This window comes from Festucalex cinctus, chromosome 6 (assembly GCF_051991245.1).
Source record: "Festucalex cinctus isolate MCC-2025b chromosome 6, RoL_Fcin_1.0, whole genome shotgun sequence".
Taxonomy (NCBI): Eukaryota; Metazoa; Chordata; class Actinopteri; order Syngnathiformes; family Syngnathidae; genus Festucalex; species Festucalex cinctus.
The window spans coordinates 23,417,295-23,435,745 of NC_135416.1; the positions used below are offsets into that span (position 1 = coordinate 23,417,295).

The following is an 18,451-nucleotide window of genomic DNA, read 5'->3' on the forward strand; positions in this document are numbered from 1 at the left end:
CTCTGCAGCTACTGTATTACAACACATCCAGAGCAGGTTTTCCAAAGCCAGTTCAAGCAAAATATTTGTGTTGCAGATAGTGAGAATATCTATCAATTGTATTCTTTTTTAATTACATAAAATGAGTTAAGTGTATAGTACTCAGTTGTCAGTACTGTAGTTGTTTGCATGTCTACCTCACAGTTAATAGGTTCTGGGTTCAAATCGGCCTTGAGTTTGCATGCGCTCCACTTGCTTGCTTGGGTATTTGTCATAGGCTTCAACTTTGTTTACCTTTGTTCTTTTGTAGTCATGCAATAGTACAGATTTTAGTTTCCTTTGTTCAGATTGTTTTTTTTCCCTGCCTGGTCATTGGGTCTTTGTCTCCACCTAGTCTCGTCCGCTTCACGCAGGCTTAAGGTCCTTGCTCCGGAGGCAGAAGTCCTGAGGTTGCCTGTCGATTCTGCTTTTTTGGGACGCGTCCTGCGGCCGCATCTTTAAAAACAACGCCCCCAAATTTGACCAATCAGCCGTGGTCATTGCAGTCCACCTCCTCAAAGTTCCTGTCTGGCTCAGCAAGACCCTGCTGCTGAGAGAGTACTTGGATGGCCCTTCGGGGGAATTTAATTACCCTGGTAATTGTTGGTGGAAAAACACCCAAACTGAATTTTACCAAGGTAAACTGAAAAGTTCTCCAAAAGTTACAGCGGTGGAAAAACGCTATGTTATGAACGGTGAGCTGGCAGGCTCCGTCTGGAGATTCAACACCTCACCTCACTTATATACCGTGTGACTAGAGGGCGAGGAGTGGGTGCCATAGGATATTTTGTGGACCCGTAGAGGAGCCACAATACATAATTTACATTAAAAAAAAACAAAAAAAGAAGGCTTTCCTAGCTACTCAAGCGGTTTGCATTTCCGTGTAGTAATCATTTTAAGCAATTACGTCATTTCCACAGCTCAAGCGGTCAAAATTGCGGCTCTGGGAGATCTAATTAGTAGTTTTAAAAATCTGGTAGACATAGTGTTATAGCAAAGAGCGGCCCCTGTTCTTTTTGAGTGGGTTAAGGATTTAGGATTGGAGTTTTACATCACATTAACAGTGCGTTCCGCTGAAGTCTCCCCGCGCCGGAAGGTTGGGTGCACTCATCTGGCGAATGCGGAAGTCATTTGTGCATATAGTCCATTATTGTGACAAAAATGTTAAACACTTTCGATGCTTCTGATATTTTGGTTATATGTATTTGTCGTTTATTATTACAAAAACGCATAATACTATATTCAAGCTGTATTACATGATCTTAACCTTAAAAGACTACTTTTGTCTCTGCAATGGAGGATTGTCATGAGTGGGGGTTGTCTTTGGGTAGTTGTGAGTGCGGGGGTTAGGGGTGTCCCGGCCCAGCAAGGGACAACCTGTTTTCATGTTTAATATGTGATAATGTACTGAAACCTTTACTTTTGTTACTACCATAACTGTATATGTAAATGACTAGAGAAAAATTACACACTGAACATCCCCCCCCACACACACAGACACACACACACAACAATCGGAATACAGGAAAAATAGAAAAATTGGGAGCAATGTACACAAAACTTTCCTCATCAGAATTGAAAAATGTGGTGCATATGTCTCTGACAATGAAGGCAGCCCTTGAGGCTCTGTTTCCACCCATGTTATCCACTGCTGCCATGCGGTGCCCCCGTTGCTCTGCCTCATTCAGCAACATGTGGTTGTCACTAGGAGTCAGCAGGTAGTTGTGAAGAATGCAAGCTTCCACAACTAGTGTGTCCACATGTTTTGGGTGCACATTGATACTTCTAAGAAAAATCCTCCACCTTGATGACAGAATGCAAAACACATTCTCCACTACTCAACTCAACTTTATTTATAAAGCGCTTTAAGAACAGGCATTGCTATATACAAAGTGCTGTAAACATCAGTTTTTGCAGTAAACAAGAACAAAGCAAACATTTTGAAGTGTGAATTCAGGTTTTTTTTTTTTTTTTTACAAGTAAATACATTTCACATCAGTAAATAAATAAGTAGTGAATAATAAATACATAAATAAATATGTGCTCGAGACACCCTTGTCATGATTCAGGTTCTGTGCAGGATAGGACCATCAGATAAGGCTTTAGCGGAAAGGCTGCATCACCCACCATTGCAAATGGGACATCACCCAAACTATCTCATCTCTTCCAAATTCAAAAGCCAAAGACTCATGGGGACTTGACCTGCTTCTATTAAAGAACTATAAAGATGTCTTTTTAGGGCCAATAACACATGTAATCAATCAATCATTAAGAGAAAATGTGTTTCCCTCCTCCCTCAAATCTGCAATCGTAACTCCTATTTTTAAATCAGGAAATAGAAAGGATATTAAGAACTATAGACCTATTAGTATACTCCCGATAGTTTCTAAAGTAATTGAAAAGATTGTTGCTGAACAGGTAATTAAGCACCTTGACAATGGAAATATGTTGCATCCTATGCAATTTGGCTTTCGCCCCAAACATTCCACTGAAACAGCTTGTTGTTACCTTCTCGAGGTAATTAAACTCAGCCTGGATAAGGGAGGGGTGGTAGGCGCCATTTTTTTGGACTTACGTAAGGCATTTGATACTGTTAACCACTCAGTGTTATTGACAAAAATGTTGAGTTTTAATCTTTCTGGAAACACCATTAGCTGGTTTAAATCATATCTTGTAGACCGATCCCAGTGTGTTAAAATTAATGATAAAATCTCACAGTCTAGACCATGCACTACAGGGGTAATCCAAGGATCTGTATTGGGGCCACTGCTCTTTAGCTTGTATATTAATGATCTTCCCTCTGTCTGTGATGACGTGAATGATACTGTTTTTTTCACTCACGGTCCCGATGCAAGCTCAGTTGCTGCTAAGTTATCTTGTGTGATGACTAAAGCAACTGAGTGGCTGAACAAGTCCCACCTCACACTGAACACAGAGAAGACTATCGCTATGTACTTCTCAAACAGAACAATACCAAACGCTCCCCCAAACATATCTGCTGATAATTTTATGATCCAAAATGTCAAAGAAGTCAAATATCTAGGTGTGTCCTTAGATCCTACACTTAAATTTAATAATCATGTTAAAGCAGTATGCCGTAAATTAAAATTTAATATTTCAAACTTTAAACATATTAGGGATTCTTTATCCTTGGAAGCAGCAAAATCATACTTCAATGCAATGATTATTTCACCAATTCTGTATTGCCTGTCATCATGGTCTCAGGCTAAACTGTTTTAAAACCTCCTAGAACATTATATAATCAAGCTTTAAAATATTTGATAAAAAGCCAATGCGACACCACCATTGTAATATACTCGTAAAACATAATATGTTAAGCTTCGATAACCTTATCAGGTATTCTAATATCTGTTTGGTGCATACAATTCTTAATGATGCAGCCCCACCCCCATTAAAAACATTTGTACATCTACGATCACAATCAACAAACAGGGTGTCACGGTCTGCAGTGAGGGGAGATTGCAACATCCCAATAAGAAAGTCTGTCTTTTCTCAATCAGTCTTTTCTCATAAAGCTATTAAAGAGTGGAACGGGCTCCCCGACCACATGAAAAATAACACCAATTTTAATAGCTTTTCACACGCAGTCAAAGGCTGGCTCCTTGAATATCAGTCCTGTCCACATTTCTAGTACTTGGGTGCACGTCCATCAGACGATACCCTAGGTGGTACCGTCTGATGGACACAGCCACAAGTATAACTGTTGTTGCTTCAATAGCGAACATATTTTGACTACTACCTCTACGATTTATGTATTTTGTGCTTGTTATAGATTTGTAAATTGCTGTTTTGTATAATTCTGCCTCTTTTTTTTTTTATAGGATCTGTAATTTAATAATGCTGTACTGCGTATCTGATACTTCATATGTTAGTTGAATGTAATTTTGGTGCTTCGTATGTTGTTTGTATGTAGTTTTTGACTCTTATGTAATTTTATTTTATGAGGACTACAGATGGAAATTAGCATTTAGCTAAATCTGGTGCAGCCATCTTTTTAATGTTACTGCACACTGTCCTTCTAATAAACCAAACCCAAACCAAGGTGAGCAGCACCAGTTAGAGGAGTATTTGGGGGCACTTCCAGCGTTCCACTAGCCATTGCTCTCTCCAAATCTGATCCAGCGTAGACTCCTCCATCACTGGTTCATCCAAAATCTGCCCTTCCGCCGCCCTCTCCCCTTCTTGTCGTCTCCTCCCCTCGTCCCCCTCCCCTGGGCCCGAGCGGGGCAAGGCGGGAGGGGTTTGTGGCTTACCCCACGCCGGGCGGGCTCCGGCGGCCGTAGGGAAATTCAAATTAAAACTCAGATGTTAGATTTACTTCCATAACCTGCAACCACATAACAGTAAACGAAGTTCAGAAGCAAAGCAGAGAAAACCAAAGTAGCTTGCAAAAATGATGTAGGGCCGCCGCACTGGCCCTATCCGCCTCTCTTCGGGATGCTGGGGGGAATAGGTGCTGGGGGGCGGGCGCGCCTGCACCCGCCGGGTGAGCGGGAGAGGCCCCGCTGGTTGTTCCTGTTAACTCACTTCACTAGTTTTGCGCTTTACACTTTGTAAATATACACATAGAGCACATAAGATATTTCTTTGTGGGTTGGGGGAGAGTGGAAACACCGTCTTCACCCTTCAACTCCCCTCCAATTTTAATGCACCTCACATCCAGGGAGACGGGTCAGTTGGGGTGGGGAACTATCAGTTGGGGCAGACTGCAGTGCCTCTCAGTGCCATGGTCCTCCATCTGTGTCCCCGCCCCACCATTTTGCCCCTCTATTTTCTTTTTTAATGCACCACACACATAGACAATTTTTTGGGATGCGGGTGGATCGGAGTAGGGGAAATGTTTTCCCTCTGCTCCAGCCCACCTGCTCCCAATTTTAATGCACCACACGCACACACTTGTGTATACACTGGGTGGGGTCACATTCACGGTGTAAGGGTAAAGTTCGCCATTCGGTGAGGTGGCGAACTCAGTAACAGGGTTAGGTCTCACTAGGAACGCTGGCGTGAGAACTGGGGCCTCTTCCCGCCAGGCTTGGTGTTCTGGGGTACCGCCCCTCTCCCGGTGCTTCCTCCTCTGCTTCCCTCCACACTGTTCCGCCCTTCCACGCAGCTGGAAGTGGGGTAGGCGCGGCTTCCCTCTCTGCGCTGCTGCCCGGTCCCCCCGGTGCCAGTTCCCGGGTGGCATCTGGGGGGTTGTTAGGATATGAGGTGTGGTTGTGGACCCAAAAACAGAGAAGTGGGGCGAGGAGGCAGAGGTGAGGGGAATTTAATTAAGGCAGAACAAAAAACAAACTCCAAAACGTAAGTCAAGAAAGACATAGGGAAGACAAGGCAAAAAAATGGCAGCATGACGGGATGAACGCAACAATGAACCGACACAGACCAACAGAATACAAGAGACTAAATACACACACACACACACACACACACACACACTAATTGATACAACCAAATACACGTACACTATTTGACTCAACGAGACACAGCTGGGCAAGACACAAGTGGCAGAGGGTGCTGATTGATTGACACATGAGGAAGGGCAGGCAAACACAGGTGGACATGACAAGGCTTAACTCTTTGACCGCCATAAACGTTTAAAAACGTTCAGTATAATCCAAAGATAGGCCGCCATAGACGTCAATTGACGTCTACTATGTTTTTTTTTATGGAAACGGGTGGAGGAAAGCCTTGGGCAGCTGTGCTCCAAGTATCAAGCCGATCTGGTTACTATAATGGGTATTCCTGGCCACTAGATGGCTGTGATGAGTCTTTTGGACAAGATCGGGTAGGAGACAACAGTAGAAGAAGAGAGGCGAAGCGTTGAGGGGGAGAGAATGGCTAACTTGGCTAAGGGAGTCAAAAAGGCTACAGATGGCAAGCAGCTCACGCTTGATCCTTATTTTCAAAGCTCAAAAGCATCGACCAGTGCTCAAGAGCACAGTGATGACGGGGTTAAGTCATAGTTGAAGCGGTGACGCGGCCGTTTCGACCACGTCCTAAGGCCCCACCGGCTTTTTTCGTTTTCAATACACCACAACAATAAAAGGAAAGTCTTTCGATAGTATTGTAATTGTACATGTTTCTTTCAGCTAGGGCCCAAAGTGACCCTTCTCACAGTGAGCAGAACAAAGGTAAAAAGAAAAGATTCTCCACAGCACTAATAAAATATTTGATGGTAAACGTCTTCTATAATTTACAGAATGTGCATCAACCAATACACCCAAGAAAAAAAGGTAAACATATGCACACACACACACATTGCATCACACTGCTCTAAAATAATATGATATTGAAATGTATATTTGCAGATCCCAAAGATTCTGGCTGGCATGAAGTTGATGAATTCGACTGGCAGCCAACCATCTTCCCCTTTGCTGCAAAACCAGGACCAAGGGATGCTGCAGCAGAGCTGAATTCCCACCTGCCAGCTGACATCCTGGAGCTCTTCATCACGGATGAAATTCTCCAGCACATCGTTCATCATACCAACCTCTACGCAAATCAGTCCATGCAGAAGCAGACTGACAAAAACTGTTGCGCACGTGTAAATAGTTTGCAAAGAGTTTTCCAAATTGTTTGTTCGGATTGCTACTGTTGCATGTAAATAAACTGTTATTTTGCAATCAAAAAAACATTTTTTATTGTTGGGGTAGTGTTTTATAGAAGTTTAGGTGTTTGTAGAATCACTCATGCAAAAAAAAAAAGTGCCAAATTCACTAGAGTGCATGAAATAACATCGTTTCACAAAAAGCTTGATTTCTCCGTATTTGGGTGAAACGAAGCTGTTTTCTATTGTTGATTACTGAAGATCCGAATAAGGTAGAAACAAACTTTTTTTTTAGATGAAAGATGAGACTTCAATCTTTCCTTTGGTAGTATCTGGGTTTTCATAGTCCTAACACAACATTTTCTGTGGAGCTTGAAAGATCGGTAAAATTCTGTAAATCAGCTGGCAGTATGGGGTTACCTTTTCCGAAAATGGCTGGCAGTCAAAGAGTTAACAAGACCAGGGGAGACAGCAGAACATAAACATTATGACAAACTCAAAACTAGAACCCCGACAAAAGCAAAAAAAAACCCGAACCCAATCCATCTGCTCAGCACTCATTCGAAAGTACTTGTGATGTCATTAACTGCCCAGCCTCAGTTCAGCCACAAGGTAATGAAAAAATCTTGTTGTGACAGTAACCTGTTGATGGGATGAACCCAAACACGACTCCTTCTAGCCTTTCTTTGCAGTGTTAGCAGGAACAGGTCAGTAATGGTTTTTCTTAAATTGATAAGTACTGTGTAAAAACGTGCACAAATGTAGCTTGTAGCTTGGACGTATTGTATAAAAGACAGTTACGATCATACCCAGATAGCAAAATGTGGTTGAATCAACGTTGAAATATAGTTCGGCTTAAGTGTTGAATCTACGTTGAGATCTAAAGTTTAAATTATACAGAAAGCGCAAGGTTGATAAAATGTTGAGTCAACGTTTGCTTTCCAACCATATATCACTCAATATCAATGTCGTTTCAACCATAATCTAAATGAGAATCTACATGCATCTTTGGTTGATTTTACATTGAATTCTAACGTTTAAATTAAACAGAAAGCGCAGGGTTGATAAAATGTTGAGTCAACGTTTGCTTTTCAACCATAAATCACACAATATCAATGTCGTTTCAACCATCATCTAAATCAGAATCTACATGTATCTTTGGTTGATTTTACATTGAATTCTAACATTTAAATTATACAGAAAGTGCAAGGTTGATAAAATGTTGAGTCAACGTTTGCTTTGTAACCATATATCACACAATATCAATGTCGTTTCAACTATCATCTAAATCAGAACCTACATGCATTTTTATAGTGAATTAATGTGAGGAATAAATGTTTTAAGTTAATCATCATTTACATTGGAATTTACATCTAAATGTACATTATTATTATTACTATTATCATGCACATTAATATAGAACTACTTTTTTAAACTAACAAAAAATATTGGGTTAGTCCACTAGAAAAAAAAAAGTTACCGTATGTTTTTCACCTAGTGTTTCTGCAGATGTCTTACAACTTACTTGGATGTATTATTAGCTTGTTGATTTCCTTAACCATACTTCCCCGTATGTATGAAAATCTTAGGACAGAAAATATGTTTAATATTCAAACATTTATTAGAAATCAAAACACAGTACTTTGTAACTGAATTCTGGGGAGAATGGAGGCAAAGAAAATAACACCCGTTTGGCTTCTGCCTCAAATAATGTTTGTTTTTATTGTATTATTCTTTTTCTTGACAAAGGAATGAAATAAACATGAAATGAACTGTAGGAACATCAGTGTATAAAGCGGTAACCATTTCACTTTGACTGTACGTCAGTCCATAAAAAGACACACTAAATTTTGACTTGCGTTCGCAGTTGCGTCCAAGGCACTAGCATTGCTTGGGATGCCACTGTTACGCTCATGAGCAAAACGCAGCCAATGCTTGACAGTAACACCAAAGTCCTGCTGAGTCAGTGTACGGTCAAGCTGTCGAGCAGCAACTGAAAGACAAGATTACAAAAGAGAAGAGAGTTAGTATCCAATACAATTTATTGTTTTAGAAAAAAAGCTGTTCTGTTGTTACAGTAACTATCAGTAAGTATTAAGTAACACTTTTTTGTTGAATTTGACAATGTTGGTAAATACATGCGATGTCAATATAAAAACCACTGTAGATTTATTTTAGTTAACTCATTCACTCCCAAAGACGTATTTATACGTTTTTTAGGTTTTTGTTTGCTAGAGTTTTTGTATGAAGGCTTTGATGCAGTTTCTGACCTGAAGTGGAAGCTTAAAGCGATGGTAGTTATTACAAAAAAAAGTTTCATTCATGAAACAGATGAAGCACACTTTTTTTTTTTTTTTTGTAATAACTACTATCGCTTTAAGCTTCCACTTCAGGTCAGAAACTGCATCAAAGCCTTCATACAAAAACTCTAGCAAACAAAAACCTAAAAAACGTATACGTTTTTGGGAGTGAATGAGTTAATTAGGACAATTACAGAATGTTGAATGTGCAATGTAACTAGCTACTAGCATGAAAGTGTGTCGTGTATAGTTAGGTACATTGTTTATTTTATTTTCTAGTTTTACTACGACTTAAAGAGGGTAATGGTCAGAGGCCATTGTTCAAATTAATAGCACAAAAGGAAAATGAAGTCTGGTTATTTGGAACGTCGTTAACTCGCTGTCTAGCTGGTGAAATTTAGAAGCTTCGGAGCGAGGACAGCATAAAGATGAAAAGGTAAGGGGAGTAGCGGTGAAGAAAAAAAAAAATACTGATTTTTACTGAGCTAAAGAAAATAATGTTGACATAATTTATTAGAAATGATTGACTTGTTTTGATAGCCACTGCTGTTGCAGGCAAACCTCGTGTTCCAATAAAATATTTTGCAAATATATCGAGTTGCGTATGCCTAAGCCAGGTCATGCTGCACCTCCACAAATAATGGTGCGACTAAATCCTGTGCTGTGCGAGCAACCAAAAATGTTACTCGCACCAGTGCTAGTAGTGGAAAAGTTAGTGTAGAGCCCTGGCCTGATGGAGTCCATCTTGACTGCAATATATTAATGAAAAGACAAAGATACATATACTAATTGCTGTTTTTGTGAAGTATCAATGATGTTTTTTTTTTTTTTCATTGATTTCGGAATTGACCATTCTCTAATTAATAGATAAATAATGTCTATGTGGAGCCGCACTTTTAAAATGTGTCTTTTCTTAGTGTTTTTTTTTTTTTAAAGCTTTTTCTGGGAATTTTCAGTCATTCAAAAATATTTTTGGACAATTCAAAACAATTTTTCAGTTATACAAAAATGTTTTCGGAGAGTCAAACCCTTATTACGAGGTTTCGGGTATTGGAAGGATTCTGACTCCATACCCCAGGTGGAGTGATTTTACACAACAAAAGAAAGCAGCTCAGAACATTCTGCTCAAAAACAACTCTGTCTTGTAATAAGTAGTTTACATAGGCGATAACTCACCAAACATACAGTCTTGCATCACTGTCTCCTTGAATGCCTTCTTGCCAATGCAACACTTGTCTTGCTTCCCTGCCCAGTTGTATTCATTTAACAGCCCAGGGCATTTGTCATCACAGTTGCCATCATCCGTCTGATTAGGTTGTCCGAATTGGTGCCTTCAACGACAGCCAGGTGATTAATCTATGAGAGACGACATTATTATTATTATTAATTTAATTTTTGCACTCAACTTTTGTTGATAGAATTCTCCCGATGCCTGAAGATTTTACTTTTAAGTAAATTACATAACCTTTACTAAATTTTGCAATATTCATATACATCACCCCCTCTCCACCCCCCAGATGACTAACTAAATAACTAAATGACTAAAACTGAAAATAAAAATAATACATTTATATTTCATTTTTGAATTGTATATTTTTCATCCGTTTTTACTTTCACTTTTAGTAATTTATTTATTTATTTATTTAGTCATTTATTTATTTTGAATTTTGGCAGTTTTGGTCCTCCATAATTATGCCTTACAAATTGGTAAAAAAAATTAAAATAAAATAAAAAAAGTGTGCTAAGATTTATGATGATTTGGTTCTACAACAGTGACCTTTGAAAAACTTACCAACTACGAATACAGTATTTCCCTTTCTTCCGGTTGGTCCCCAAGCACCGCAAAAAGGGTTGCCTGAAACAAACAGAAGACCCTGTTCAACATTTTTTTTCACAATGTGATTGTGTTCTTTCATAATCATAGTAGTTATTATTACTCACAACTTAAATTAACAATGGGTCTAGGTACCTGTTGTAGAGCTGTAATTGTGTTTGTAGTCTTGAAAAAGTGAGTTGTGCACCTAAACAATATCAACAACACAGCATGTAAGTTTCAAACTTACTGTACAAGTCAGCAATGTGTTACCGCAATAATATCATCACAATCATGTAGTACAGTGCGCAGAATCATTTACCTGTCTTGCGCTACTCCTCAGAATGGATTTTGTGGACAGAACATTTTGAAGAAACACTCAGAGCCTGAAACCTGAGCACAACCGATATTCTATTAATTATTATGTTATCTTATATTATGAATTCTGAAAACATACCAACATTACCTTAAAAAAATTTGCACTTTGCCCTCTTCCTCCTTATAGGTAAGACAGACCTCTGCATGTTCTCCTTCCCCATTAAACCTGTGCCAAGTTATATTCTCTGTCACTAATTTCAACATTTGGATGTGGTGAAAGGTAGTTCACCTAAGCTTTCTTCAGATTCTTAGAAATGAATATTTTGAGTGTTTGTTCACTTGTTTACTTACCAAAGAGGTTCACCAAGCTCTGGCCAAGGTACAACATGCCTTCTTAGTTTGAATAAGTAGTAAATTACTAATTAGCCATCTGGTTTCGAAGACGCTGGCACCACCTGTACGCCATGTGACTCGTCAAAACAGCACAAGTAACCTGTACATCAACAGACAACAAATGATATTAAAAGCAACAAAGTACAACATTTACACCTTTGTTTTATTACAGTGTGAAAAAAATGTGTTCATTATAGGCTCAATAATTAGTAATTACTAAAAAAATACTTTTACTTCCCTCAACAAATAAATATCCTGAAGCATGATTCGACTAGATTTCGTGATGAATTAAGTTATATACAGAAGTTAAACAAATTACAGATAAACCTTACATTACTATACAAGTGGACTTAATTTACTTTAAAAACTAAACCTAAAAGAAAACGCTATTCAATGTTCTATCTTCAACTGTTAAACCAGCCTGTTAAAAACGACTGAAAAAAGATACATTCTTCATGTAAACGCTCCTGTAGCGCTTCAGTGTAGTTCGTTAGCTTACTAGCATATCAGCAACATAGCACACAGATAGGCTTGTAGTAACTCTCATTGTTAAGAGGCCGTCGGAATTAGCAACTTAGCTTCAACGTTTAGGATCATTCGAAACAATTTCTTCACTAAAACCACCTCTAAAGACCAATATGCTTAGCGACCCAACTGACAATGGACATGGTGATACATATTTGTTTTATTTAATGTAACTTTTACCGACCTGAAACACAGAACGTCGACGTTTGGATTCCCGCTCTTAGCACGGCTGTCGGCAATTTGAAATTCTTCTTCTTCTACGCTGTGTATGACTGTGTGTGTCAGTCTGGTTAGTAGCATGTCCCGCCATCTAGTGGCGTACTGTGGAACAGCGATCCAATAACGTTAGAAAGTACAGTAGATATTTAAATCAACTCGATGAAATTAAAATTGTATGAGATATATAATAGATTTTTAAAACATAACCTGGGAAATGTGTGTAACGCATAAGTCATTCCTCTTTTGTATTTTTTTAATATAATATTATGCACACAATGTACATATCACACAGCACTATAAAAAATACATAATTCAAGCTCTGCATATTTTACAATACAAGCTGAATATTATCCCAGAACAATGTAATATTTGGTGCTAGTGATAATTTGGTACCTTTTTATATGATTATACTCGCAGAGTTGCGTCTCAATAAAATAGCTTCATTACAATATTGCCCCCTAAAAGCTTTACCTCTGAATCAGATTTCCACTAAATGTAAATAATTATCTCTTTCATATGAATATTCATAGTTGTTTTTATTTTAGAATTGTTAGACTTAAAGTTTATGCGTTGCAGGTTGAAACAAAACTGGTCAGATAAAATGAGATTTTCTCTGATCAGCCAGTGAGTTCACCTAACTAAATATTATGGCATTGAAACTATTAACGGGAAAATTTAGATAACCACACACGCACGCACGCACACACCAATGTCTGTGAAGTCAATTCAGTAGTTGTGTCAATATGAAGCCATAAAATATCAAATGTAAAACATAGGAAAATTAAATACTTACCCTTGAATCGCTACAAAGAAATGGTGAACGCACGTTCGAAGAACTTCTCTCTGGAAGCTTCATGAAAGTTCGTTCACAGAATTCACACACAAACTTTGATTGTTTGACCAGAAACATATTGAAATGTCTGTGTGATGATGTATTAAAATTCTTCTTAACATCTGTTATGCAAATAAGTATGTGTAAAAAAATGTGTGTAGAAAAAATAAATAAATCTGAAACTGCATTTAAGAGTGGGACAAGACTGGCAATACATATGTGGCCCAGAGTTGTAAATTGATAGCTGGGCCAGATGCGTCACACAGCAACTGGCCCACATCCTGTTTGCCAGAGTCAAGCCAGTGCCACCTTTGCTGCTCCTGGGCCATGTTCGGCCCACATGCCTTATGCCAGTGTCGACTGAATGCCACCTGTGCCGGACTTATGCCGGATGTGGGCACATATTTTTGATGACTGGGCTGAAATGCACAAACTAGAAACTCTAACGTGTACAGTTTATTTGGTGGAAATGCCAGGTGTTTCGAGTACATTCAAATAATTTACAAGTTTTGCAAATACAGTGTTCCCTCGTTTTCCGCTGGGGTTAGGTACCAAAAAATACCCGCAATAAATGAAATCCGCAAAGTAGTTAGCTTTATGTTTTATATTTATTATAAATGTTTAAAGACTCTAACACCCCCCACCCACCAACCTGTCCCCAAAATACTTCCCCTCCCCCTCTCCTAGTCAATTTCTCAGCTGAAGGGAAAAAAAAAACAAGAAGGGCAAACATAGATTCAACGTTAATTAAACATTGACCTTTCAAACGTTTTAATTCAACCAAAATACAACGTTGATTCAATGTTATCTTTTAAACACAAACTTCAATGTTAACATAATGCTGTTGAATCAATGTTGATTGACCAATCAATCTTCAACCGTAACCAAAAATCATCCATTTTAACCCTAATTCAACGTTGAATAAACATCTTTTGCTATCTGGGTATTTAATAGAGATGGATCAAAAGATTAGTGATTTGTTTTGGGAAGCTAGCTAACTACATAGCGTGGAAGTCGGGCATTTAAAAGTAAAAACAACGGCTCCAAATCAATTAAACATGAAAAAATAACACTAAACACAAAACGTACTTACCCATGGTAGAAAAGAGCCAAAGTTCGAGATAGAATGTCCAAAAAGCGTATCGATGTGACGACAGACAGTCGTGGCTATTGTTTACCAGTGCTTGATATACACGGTTGTTATCGCGTGAACTCAACTCTCCAGCGTGAACCCCCGTGATCTTGTGGTCTCGTGGGAGCAGATTTCCAGGACGGACCGCAGTCGCAACGCAGTCGGTGTGAATTGCGGTCCGTGCGTTTTCCGTACCGTAAACATACCGCGTCCGTTCCGCAGCCAGTGTGAATTGGGCTTAAGACGCAATTTGTGCCAGCTCTTGACGACTGCTTAAGTAGTTTTTGCCCAGCGACAAAGTGGCCCGAAAAATCAACTTTGTCAAACCAGCATTCATTTAAAAAATATTTCCACCTTTTTGTATATGTGCTGTACAAGTCATACATAGAAGTCAATTGTGTTGAACTTGTAGTACAGTATATAATGTCTAATTTTGTGACACTATTTTGTGATCAAGGCTTTTGATGGTTTATTGAGAAGTTGACTAATTGGCTTAGATTACTTTGACGATTCTAATATTTAACCCCAGCATATCTATCATGTTTTGATCAGAAGTTCAATGATAGATGCACTGTGTCTTGTTCAATGAGAGAAGACACGCTGTGAAGCAATAAATAATAGAACAAGGGACAGCTGATTTTAAAAATAGCCATTCCTTTGTATTTTAGTTGTCGAGTGGTTGTTCAACAATTGTTCATTAATACAGCTTGAGCATCTAGGACAAAATGAAGCTTTTTTTTTTTTTTTTTTAGTATTTAAAAAAAAAAAAAAAAAGGTCCTAATGAGTGCTATGATTTTCATCTGTCTCAATGCATACATTACTCCTCATCATTTGCTGCTTTTGCTTGTCTTTCTCTTGCACAAATCTTAGCCATTTTGCAGGCTAGTCAAATGCTACAATGTCCTAGCCATCAAAAGTAAGACTGCATATCTAGCATATCTTTCAAGTGTACTGAACCATTAGAATCAGTACATTTTTAAGACTCGTTCTAAAGATTCACTCACAGAAACTGTGAGCGGCGAGTTAGAAAGTCCAAAACCCAGTTCACTTAGCCCAGTGCTTCTCAATTATTTTCCTTTTCGGGCGACTTTCGTTTGTCTCTTTATCTCAGTCTCTCTCCGCCTGTCTTCTCATTCCTGTTACATATTTTTTCATGGTGTCACTTGAGGGTCTGCTAAACTTCATACTCAGTGCTGTGTGCAAAGCGCGTATGCTCAGTGCAAACAAAACCCCTACACCACCGAGCAAATGCTCCCTGCGCACACTCTGCCAATGAGAGCGCCACTGCCCCCTAATGTAGTGGAGGTGCAATTGCACTTTATTCTAAGACAGTAAAATAAATAAATAAATAAAAGCACGTACCCCGAGGTCAAACGCGCCCCCCTTGACGAAGCCTCACGCCCCCCTGGGGGGGCCCGCCCCACTATTTGAGAAGTACTGACTTAGGCTGAGATAATTCTACTTATCTACATTCTACTTATCTATTTATTTTTTATTTTTTTTTAAAGCAATAAAAATTACAAGGCCATATTTAACCCGTTTTTGTCTCAAACTTGATGGTCCCACTGAATGGCGAAATTGTCATGGGCTGAAGTTAAGCAAAACCAAAAGAAAAGTGTTTGTAGTTTTAGAGGACATCTTCAGCATGAATGTACATGCAGTTCTATGTTGTCATGCATATGAAATCCTTCTGAAAAGAATTCTCTGAGGCTAAATAGTTCACCTCTTAAACTCTCGTGAGGGAGAAATAGTTATTATTCTCTGTGATACATTATACACTTTATCATCTTCCCCTTGAGAGGTGGGATAGTCATGCCACGGTATTAAGGGCTTCTCACTGTCTGAATCAGTAGTTCCAATTTGAATATGCTTTTACACAAAGTAAAATTGAAAATGCTCTGAGTTAGCTAATGATACTGGAAATGCAATAATGAATAGGCAATATCGAGACCTTATTTTTATGCTTGTTATTCAATTTTGTTCATGATAAACTATACCTCTGAAATCACCATCCTATTGAAATTTTTACCTGACAGACCATTAAATAATAATTTCCATTAAAAGCTCTAAAAGCTCTAAATGTAACAAAGTAAACTTAAATGTGAATCCATACCTCTTGTGCTTGACAACGCTGAAATAACAGACGATAAGGAGTTAGGATGCACACAACATTTTGCCATTTAACTTGGCATGCTGCTTGCAATGCGCTGATGGTCAAAAAGGTCAAAGACTCTGTCTGGATATTTGGGTGGTTAACTCAGCAATTTCTGTTTTGTCAACTAGATTACTGTAGCAATTATGACACAAGCTCAAATACATTTGCTCTTTACATACTGAACAACAGGGCAGCTTCATTCACACTCCCACAAGTCTATCAAACGATGTTTACACCTGATTGCTTTTAATACACGGATACTGCCGAGATGCAGTGGGAGGATTTTGAAGGTGTAAGGGAGGAAGAGATTTATTGCATGTGCTTGCATCAATCTTCAACCTCAATCTTCCCATAGGCCAGAAAGTTACCTGTTTAAATGTAACATCTCGGATATGACTACATAAATGTGGAATGAACATCTCATACTTTGGCAAAATTGAGTTTTGAGTGCAGAGTTTTTTGTGGACAAGGCCAATGCAATTGGTGAACATGAAATTGAGCAACTAAACAATGAAGTGGTTGGAGAAAATGCATCCCAACTACTGATACAGAACCTTTATGGATTATTTTCCCTCTGACTTATTTCATTCCTAATATACTATACTTCACACTATCACACAATCTTTTCGACGCATCACGATTCCGATTCAGGAGCTACGATTCAATTATAAAATGATTATTGATGCACAGTAAATTCTGTAAATTGACTAGAGAGGGACCAAATAGACTCAGTTTTATAGTAGGCTAAGATTTACACTAGGAAGAGAGTATAAATAAATAAATAAATAAATAGACTAACCCCGGGTTTACACCAGTTGCGGTTGCGGTGCGTTCCGGCGACGCAAGCAATTAGATTCCATTCATTCGAATGGTGCAGTTTACACCGCTTGCAGGTGCGTTGCGTGTCGACTGCGTCTCAGCTGCGGCGTGCCGCAGCCCTTCCGCAAGGATAGCCTATTTTCTATTTTTGCCGGACGCCGCAGCGGTAGGCCTCCGGCAAATGGCAAGCTAGCACAAAACACATCGAGCGGGACAGGAAGACCGACGCAGTTTCAAAATAAATTTCCGGTTACCTTCCAAGATAAAACACTCGCCAGCTCCTATTTCTCAAGCATGTTAGCAAAACGTGATGTGGGCGTAGACGGGCCTGGAGTTAACGTGCGAGGTGCTCATTCACGGTTTAGACACCAGCGAACATGGACGAGGAGAGGTTTATAATGGAGGTAGAAAGCCACAAAATAATAAAAGTCCACCTTTCTTTCTGCTTCTCTGTTGAGCACAGACTTTCTGTGTGTTTGTCGTTGCTTTTAATGCCACATGATAGCGCACGGTCACGCGAGACACGGCGGGAAGTGGTTGGCGACGGAGCTGCCGGACCGCAGCAGCGGTGTGGATTGGCCAAAAAATTGACGCGTCCGGAGCACGCAGTCAAGACGCACCGCACCGCAGCCGCACTGCAACCGGTGTAAACCCGGGGTAAGTGCATGGAGAAATTGTGTGGGAATGCTGAAAGCTGAATGCTAATAGCTGAATGGTTATGAAGTAAATTGAAAAGATAAATTATGTGAAAATAGTAGCCTACAAAGTTGAAATTGTAGTTGAAACATAGAAACATAAATGAATAAAAATACATATTGAATTGCAATATGTCTAAGGTGGGATTTAATCATTTCAGAGAAATTATGATCAATTTCCTGATCTGATAGTCAGTTGGTATCAAACCATTGAATGTACTAAAACGTGGTCCAAACAGGGTTTGAAACCTGGTTTTCCGTAGGGGGAGCAATTGCTCTAAGGACTGAGCTAACGTGCCTTGTTCAAATTTACGGCTAACCGCGTATGTATTTTAAAAACAGCCATATGTTGAAAGCCAACGTGCATTTAATAATTTCAGTTAAATTGTAATGCATCTTCTGATATGATGGTCATTTTTATACATTTATACCACTAAGCATAATTGTCATGGATATATTTGCAATGTAAAGTCGGAGGTGGGATTCGAACCCGGGATTTCCTGATTACTGGACAATGCACTTAACCAAGTGTGCCACTGAGCAGTATCAGAGAGTGGGTAATGTTGAGCAGTTGTATGTATGGAAGTGGGTGTGGCAAGTGGGACTTAGAAAAAGTTCAATGTCAGTCCCATTGAAAATGAATGGGGACAAGTTCATCTTTCA

General features: G+C 39.1%; 2 long non-coding RNA genes across 2 annotated transcripts; one reads left to right on the forward strand and one right to left on the reverse strand.

Annotated features, from left to right (window-relative positions):
* Positions 1–5,864: 5,864 nt before the first annotated feature.
* Positions 5,865–6,665, forward strand: LOC144021446 (uncharacterized). The gene is made up of 3 exons (XR_013284147.1): positions 5,865–6,170; positions 6,239–6,272; positions 6,348–6,665. It is a non-coding gene; the product is annotated as an uncharacterized LOC144021446 (long non-coding RNA).
* Positions 6,666–8,276: 1,611 nt separating this feature from the next.
* LOC144021134 (uncharacterized) lies at positions 8,277–13,622 on the reverse strand. Its single transcript, XR_013284054.1, has 8 exons — positions 12,120–13,622; positions 11,369–11,510; positions 11,166–11,243; positions 11,022–11,092; positions 10,856–10,907; positions 10,679–10,741; positions 10,063–10,242; positions 8,277–8,579 (listed from the first exon to the last, which is right to left on the reverse strand). It is a non-coding gene; the product is annotated as an uncharacterized LOC144021134 (long non-coding RNA).
* Between the last annotated feature and the right edge of the window lie 4,829 nt (positions 13,623–18,451).